The sequence below is a fragment of the Crocodylus porosus genome, unplaced genomic scaffold (genome assembly GCF_001723895.1).
Source record: "Crocodylus porosus isolate Cpor-Errol unplaced genomic scaffold, CroPor_comp1, whole genome shotgun sequence".
Taxonomy (NCBI): domain Eukaryota; kingdom Metazoa; phylum Chordata; order Crocodylia; family Crocodylidae; genus Crocodylus; species Crocodylus porosus.
The window spans coordinates 105260979-105268250 of record NW_017728906.1 but is presented as its reverse complement, the minus strand read 5'-3'; the positions used below and the strand labels follow the sequence as shown (position 1 = coordinate 105268250).

At 45.5% G+C, this 7272-nt stretch overlaps 1 protein-coding gene across 1 annotated transcript in view; it reads left to right on the top strand.

The window, feature by feature from the left end:
• Positions 1–7272, top strand: part of CLYBL (citrate lyase beta like) — a 273137-nt gene that overhangs the window by 211209 nt on the left and 54656 nt on the right. The window lies entirely within an intron of this gene.

Here is a 7272-nt window from a genome sequence, read left to right as displayed (position 1 = left end):
TTAATTTTCTACATTTTTTTAGGGACGCTGTGGGCCGGATAGAATGGCCCCGCAGGCCGCATCCAGCCCATGGGCTGTATTTTGCCTACCCCTGCTCTATTGGTTAGGGCCCTCTCCTGGGAAGTGGGAGATGTGGGTTCAAATTTCATGAGTGAGGTGGACCTAGAATCTACCCTCCCACCTTTTAGGTGATAGTTTTAACTACTAGAGAAAAGGTGGGTATTGAAGAAAGAGTGCATATTGTAACTCACCAGTCTTTAGAACCCAGTTACAATGCTATCTCAGAAGTGGGATTGGCCGTTGTGAGTTTCAAGTGAATATAAACTGAAACACGTCCTTCACAGGCAGTGCAAAGGGGAGCTAATGGGGCTTAGCCCCCCACAAACATGGGGCAACAGTAGGGATATAAGGCAACCCGGCTGAGGGCTTCTGGTGACTGCAGCAGGGATGGGGAGGGAGTGGGGCTGGGGGAGGGGCAGGTGCTGCATAGCTGGTGGGGTGTGGGACAGAGCCACGAGTGGCTTGTCCAGGGGCACAGCTCCTGTTGCTATGCTCACCCCGGGAGGTAGGGGGGGCTGTGTACCCCTGGATTTGCACAGGGCAAGGCAAGCTGCTGCTCTGGGGCTGGGGCTGGCGTTGTGCTGGGTTCTTCCTGGGGATGACTCAGAGCGGGGTAGGGCAGGCGCAAGGGTCCCGGGGGCTCTGTCTCCTCTGGCCCAGTGGTGCAGCTGAGTGTGGCTCTGCTCCAGCCCCTGACTTTGGGTCCCCTCGGTTGGTGCGGGGCCAGAGCTGGGACTGGGGCAGGGAGGCAGCTGGGTCCAGTGCTAGGCTGGAGGATGGCAGATTTGTTGGCATGGGGAGTGCCAGCACCAGGCAACAACCCCGGGCATGGGGGAAGGGGCAGCCACACAGGTGCAGTGGGCCCCTGCCCCAGCCTGATTGTGGGCCTGGCTTGGCTCCGTTCCCTCCCAATCCCTGCCTGGTCCCAGCCCCAGGTCCACTCCCTCCCACCCATCACTGTCCTTTCCCCTCCCTCCACCCCTTTCCCCACAGACTCTCCTGCCTGGGGGAGGTGATCATGCACACTTAGCCCCCGCATTTTTTCTCTCCCTCTGCTTATGACATGCCTGGGCTTTAGCACAGTGGCTCTCAAACTTCTCTGTACCAGAACCCATTTGTAAACGTTGATGGCCAGTCCTGACCTAGTGCTCCTCACTCCTGACCCAGTCCACAGCCCCCCAGTGTGCGGGGCAGAGGGTGGGTGTGGGGGTTTGGGGAGTTGTGAAGCACGGGGAGCCCCAAGCAGCCCCTTGCAGGTTGGAACTGCAAGGGCAAAATCCAGGAATTCCCATGATTTTCTCCTTTAAAGGAGAATCCTTTTTTAAAGTTTGTTGATCCTTTTTTGACCCCTGATATCCAGCCCTGTGCTGCTATGGCAACCCCCCCCCCCCCCCCAATGCTGCTCCACTGCAGCACAGAGAGCATCTGAACTTGCAGTATGTGGCGCCACAGATGTGTCTGTGGTGCCACATACCACACGGCCATGCTCGTCTGGATGCAGGCTATGTGTCCACAAATGAATTGCTCTTAAGTGTCTCCAGAGGCTCTCTATTGGCTGTACAGGGATCCTAGGTGCTTAACTAGGTCATTTTGAAATGCTCTCCTGGGGCAGGCACTCAAAATCTCTGCCACAGTGAAGTGGGGGGGACACTGTGGCCAAGGTAAATTCCTATTTTTACACAAGTGCCCTGAGACCTTTAAAATTATGCTGTGCAAATTGGACTTTACTGCTGGGGTTTATCCAAAGGAGTCCTCTTTCAGATAAATGCTTGAAATGTAATTGATCTCCCCTGGAAGAAAGGTGAGAGTCAGATCTACTGGGATGAGAACCTCGTTAAAGACTCAAGGTCCGCAGGTACATAGAAATCTCAGGTGGAGCATTTGCTCACAAGAACTGCCTATCTTACATGCAACAAGAAGCTGCAGCTGTTCAAACAGATCATGTTTATTTTAGACACCTAAATATAGGTGTATGCATCTTAGCACCAGCAATTAACCTTGAAAATGTCCTTAATTTCCTCTTAGTTGCATGTATTTTTCTTCCTTATTTTTCCTAGTAAAGACTTTTTTTTGAGAAGTTGGTTAGTAGCACAGATATTTCTGACTTGCAGCTGTCTTTGTCTTGCTTCTCATTGTATAACAGAGTCCAGTAGGTATCTGATACTGAGATTCTCATAATAAAGTTTGTAAACTGGTAGCTAGTTCTCTGATGAATAAACTTCACCTTTTTAAGACAGATTTAATACTAAGCTTTCTACCTAGTTTTTCAGAAATCATGAGCTTGATTACGTTGATATTTGAACATGTCATTACCGAATATAATGAGTAAAATAATTAACCTGTTATGCAAATCAGAACTGTGCAATCTTCTTAGTTAAAGTAAATATCACAATTCAGCTGCAAATTCAAATAAAATACACATTACATCATTCTAGATGATTCAAGATTAGAGCCTCATTCTCAACTGCCTTGTACTTTGTATAGTTATTTACCAATGCAAAGTGAGTGAAAACTGCTATGAAATCCAAGTCATAACATTTTATATCCACTTTGCACAAGTATAAGGACAAGATGCAAAGCACTGTAGATCCAAGCATATGTATATTTCCCAAGAGTTTTAGGAAGAGATTCTAATTTCAGATTCATGGCGCACACTTCTCCATACCATTTTATTTTCCTCAAGCAAGGGTATTACTACATTTTATATGGTTTAAAATACACAATTATCAAAATCATGCAAATATGATATAAGGACTTGTATATGAGTATAGGAGTGAAAGACAACCTATGTGATCAACAGGGATCCTGTTTTTTTCTGTTTCAACTTGCAAATTCTCTGATAAAAAATGTGTTGCAGATTCTCTGATTAAAAATCCCAAAATCTGTGATTAAAATGAAACACCATTATATATATAGATATCAAATGAACACAATGTTTTATTGATATATTTACAATTTTAAAGCAATTTGGAAGCCTGCCAGTGCCTCAATGCCTATAGTAAAATACATTCTAAATACCTTTAAATTTGGGTGTTTGATTTTGGGTTTTTTATTATGGAAAAACAGAGCTTTCCCTGCCCCCTTCACTCACCAGGACATGGGTCCAGCTGTGTTGTTCCCCTCCCTGCCCCGCTTTGTGGAGCTGAGTGGCCCTGACATGCTGCTGCCCTGTCCCTGTCATTGCCCCTCACTCCACACCCACAGAGGGGCCCCCAGGTACCAGAGCTATGGGGCCAGGGACCCAGCTCAGCAGCACCCTGCCCCCGCAGCAGTGCTGCCCATAGGAGACGGTGGCTGTTGCGGCCCCAGCAGGGAGTGGAGCCCAGCTCCCTGTCCCCCATGGGCGTCACTGCCAGAGCAGAGCCCGTTGGGGCAGGGGCTGCCCACTGCAGGCTCGGGATGGGCAGAATGGGGGCTGGGGTGGGGAGTTCAGTGCAGCTGCCAGCCCTGTGCTGCCATGGCAAGGCACCCCCTGCCTGCTTGGTATCATCAGGGGTGGTGGTTATGCCCCCACTGCTGCCAGGCAGGCAGGGGGCATCTCACTATGGTAACACAGGGTTTGGGCAGTGGCACGAACTTACCTGCCCCGTTCTGCCCTGCTGCAGCAGGTCCCACCTGCTGGGCTGTGGGGCCCCAGGGGGAGGGCAGCAGGGCAGGTAGCCCAAGCCCACAGCAGGCAGCCTGCATCAGCCCTACACATAAACTTGGGGGACATGTGCCCCCCCATGTCCCATACAAGTGCATGCAGCAGTGGGAAGCCAGTCCCCCCCTGACTCCCAGATGAGCTGCCTGTGGCTCTGCCCTGCTCCACACCTGGGCCCTGTAGCCACACATGGCCCCAGGCCCCAAGCCCCACACGCTGCCCCAGCTGAGCAGCAGCCCCAGCCCTGCCCAACTCCCTTCCTCACTATGGGAGCCTCAATCTCCCCCTCCCTGCCCAGACTTACTGTGGGAGCTGCTCTGCAGGCTGCGTGGTGGTCATGTGCATGTGTATGTGTGCAAATGCACATGGTGCCGCCTGCCTGACTGCCTTCCTTCCACTCCCCCCAGCCCCTTGCAGGCTGGAAACCCTCCTTAACCCACATTTTTCTCTTATAAAGGAGAAAATCCAGGCTTTTCTCCTTAAAATGAGAAAATTCAGGTTTTACAGAACAGAAAGCCCAGATCCCTGGTGTTCAATTGCATTGAGAACATTTCTGTGGAGAGTAACTATGAAATTTTAGGCATAACAGAAACTAAATTTACAAGGAACACCCACCCCAGACATAAGTAAGGGAAGTGGTACACAGGTCATTAGATTTTATTATTATTTAGCTTAGTCAGGTGACTCATATTCAAATTTGTACCTTTGGAAATTCCTCCTTTTATACATGTGATACACCAATTCTTTCCGCTTTTGTTTTAATTAAGTGTGAGAAAAGCATTTCATCCTACTGGTAGTTTCTTTATAGTTATGCTGTGTTTAGGTGTGCATTTAAAACGGGATTGAAGTTCCACTCTCTAGTATTTTAATGATAGTCATTCTTCCTTTGTGGTCTTTTTGACTTTTATTTTGGTCAAATATTTTCTTCCTTGGATCTCTTGAACAAACGTTAACAATCTTTGAAGCAGCAGGACAATGACCTCTGTTGTTCCCCTGATTTACTTGTGGCAGATTAGGGTGCTGTGTCTTATGGTTGTGTGACAGGGTTAACTGTGTAGCTTTAGTAATAGGTTAGAGATGATGATTTGTATGGGATGGCTTGGATAAGAATGATCCTGCCTCATGCAGGAGGTTGGACTAGGTGACCTCCAGAGTTCGCTTGCAGACCTACTTTTCTATGATTGTATTATTATAATTTTGGCAGAAGGAACATTTTCAATTGAACCCATTTAAAAACTTCAGATCATAATGTTTTCCAGACACATCTAGCTAAAGAACCATAGTCCTTAAAAACCACTCATAAGGTAATTCCCAAAGCAGCTTAGACACAGTCTTTTTTTACAGTTTACATATAAAAGAGTTAATTTCCCTTGTTTGTTATAACCTATTTCATCTCTGCACAGAAAAGCTGACAGGTTCAGACAGCCACTTCCACTCTCTGGCACTATTAAACTGCCTGCATGGATGGGCAGGAGGGAATGTGGAGACAGTGAACTAGGGCAGCATATCTCAACCCATGGGTCATGACCCAAAATGGGTTGCAAGAATATATTAAAGGGTTGCAAACAAACTTTAAAAATGGATTCTCCTTTAAAGAAGAAAAACATTGGAAACTATGGCTTTTCCCTTGTAGGCTGGCAGATTTCCAGCCTGCAAGGGGCTGCATGGGGCCCCCCATGCCCTAAACCGCCCGGGGTTGTGAATGGGGGGTACTGGCTCTAGACTGTCCATCAACATTTACAAATGGATCCTGGTACAAAAAAGGTTGAGAACCACTGGACTAGAGGATAGTTGAGGACAGTTCTCCAGTGGATCATGCAGCAGAATATTTAAAGCAGGAAAGAGAGAAGATTTGACCAGAAGGGAATTTTGGAATAGGATCAGCAATTTGTTTAAATTATTTTCCTTTTCCATCTTATGTCCCATCCCCCGACTATTGTTTCCTCCTGGGTACGTTAGAGGTTATGGGATGTGTGTATGTGTTTTCTCTGTATTAATCTTGACTAAAGAGAAAGTGTATGTATGGGTTGGGCCTTTATAACAGCCATTACTGGAAGTATTTTGACTCCTTGTCTCCATTAATTATTTTGTTGTTGGATGAAGATGAGGAAAACTATGCCAGACCAAATCAATGTTATGCGATAGTCGATAAGAAGGCTGAGTGTATCAGGCTGATTCTATGTACGACCATTAAATATTAGTAATTCATTTGAAGTGCTTTTTTTCCACCCATTTTATCCTTGCTTTTCCTATGGTCATAATAACTGTTGCTGCAGCCAATGAACCCTGTAAGCATTCTTCTGTTCCAGGTACACCCAGGTGTGCCACAGCAGATTTGAGTAAACATCTTCGGTAAAATCAACATTGCCTTGCAACAGCTCCATTAGTTAAGTTGCACAGTACCAAGATTGCAGTTGTTTTTCAAATCTATTTACACTTTTTGTGGCCAACATAATGAATTCAGAAATGAGAAATCAGCCTGCAAAAACAGTCCAAATTCAAATAAAATCACCCCCACACTAGACTATAACAGTGGCAGATGGACAGAGGAAGAAAGTGTATATAGTCATATTTTTTGCCATTATAGTATAGACCCTTTCAGATTGCAGCAAGCAACTTACCATCTGCAAATCTGAGTCTTTCCTTTTCTGCTGAGGCACTGATTCAAGATTCATGATTTCCTAAGTTTGAGTTAAAGTGTTAAGTGGTTTGTTTTACATTTAAAGGCATATTGTCCAATGTTATTCTTTATGCTGGAGAAAAGCTCCCTGAAAAATTCCATAGAACTGCTACCTTATCTTCCTTCAAATAAGTCCTTAAGCCTCACTTCTGCTGTGATGAATACAGAACCTGTCAGATGATAATAGTTAGGCAGGTGGCGAGTGAATATTACTGCTTCTCACTGGCTTTATTGCACCTATGTATTGTGCATACAGCTAGTCTGTAAAGCATTTTCCTGATTGTTACCTCCCACTTGTTTGTTTGGCTCTGGGGAAACTGTTGGGAGAAGGGCTGTCATGTAGTTTATGTATGTACAGTGCTCAGATCACACTGAAGTCGTGACTTGGTGAGATCCTCTAGATGTTACTGTAATGCAAATAATGAATACTACTGATAGCTGGTTAGTCTAATTCATCCTTTTAAAATGGTTAAGAACCTGACTGGCACTTAAATGTGTAATTCAATTCTAAGGGCAGAATCCTTAATTTGTGTAAATTGTTTTATGCTGATTTTATGCCAACCTAGAATAATGCCTGTGTAAAATATAATCACAAACAAAACATTGTGTATATTGAATACTATCACTGTGAATAACTGAATTGCACATGGCATTTTACCATTACAGTATCTAGGACCATGCTGATACCATGTGATCACCTAGTTTCTATTATACCTCTATGGAGAAAAGGTATGGAATATGTGAATCAGTTTGGTGGACAGGGTGTTGTTGCTTATTCTGATATTCATGGCTCTCTCACTCTCTTAATCTTTCTTTTTTTTTTTTTTTGCCTCTCTGCTCAGTAACCTGACACTTGCTTTAGTGGGAAGCTCCTTCATGGGTGGAGGCC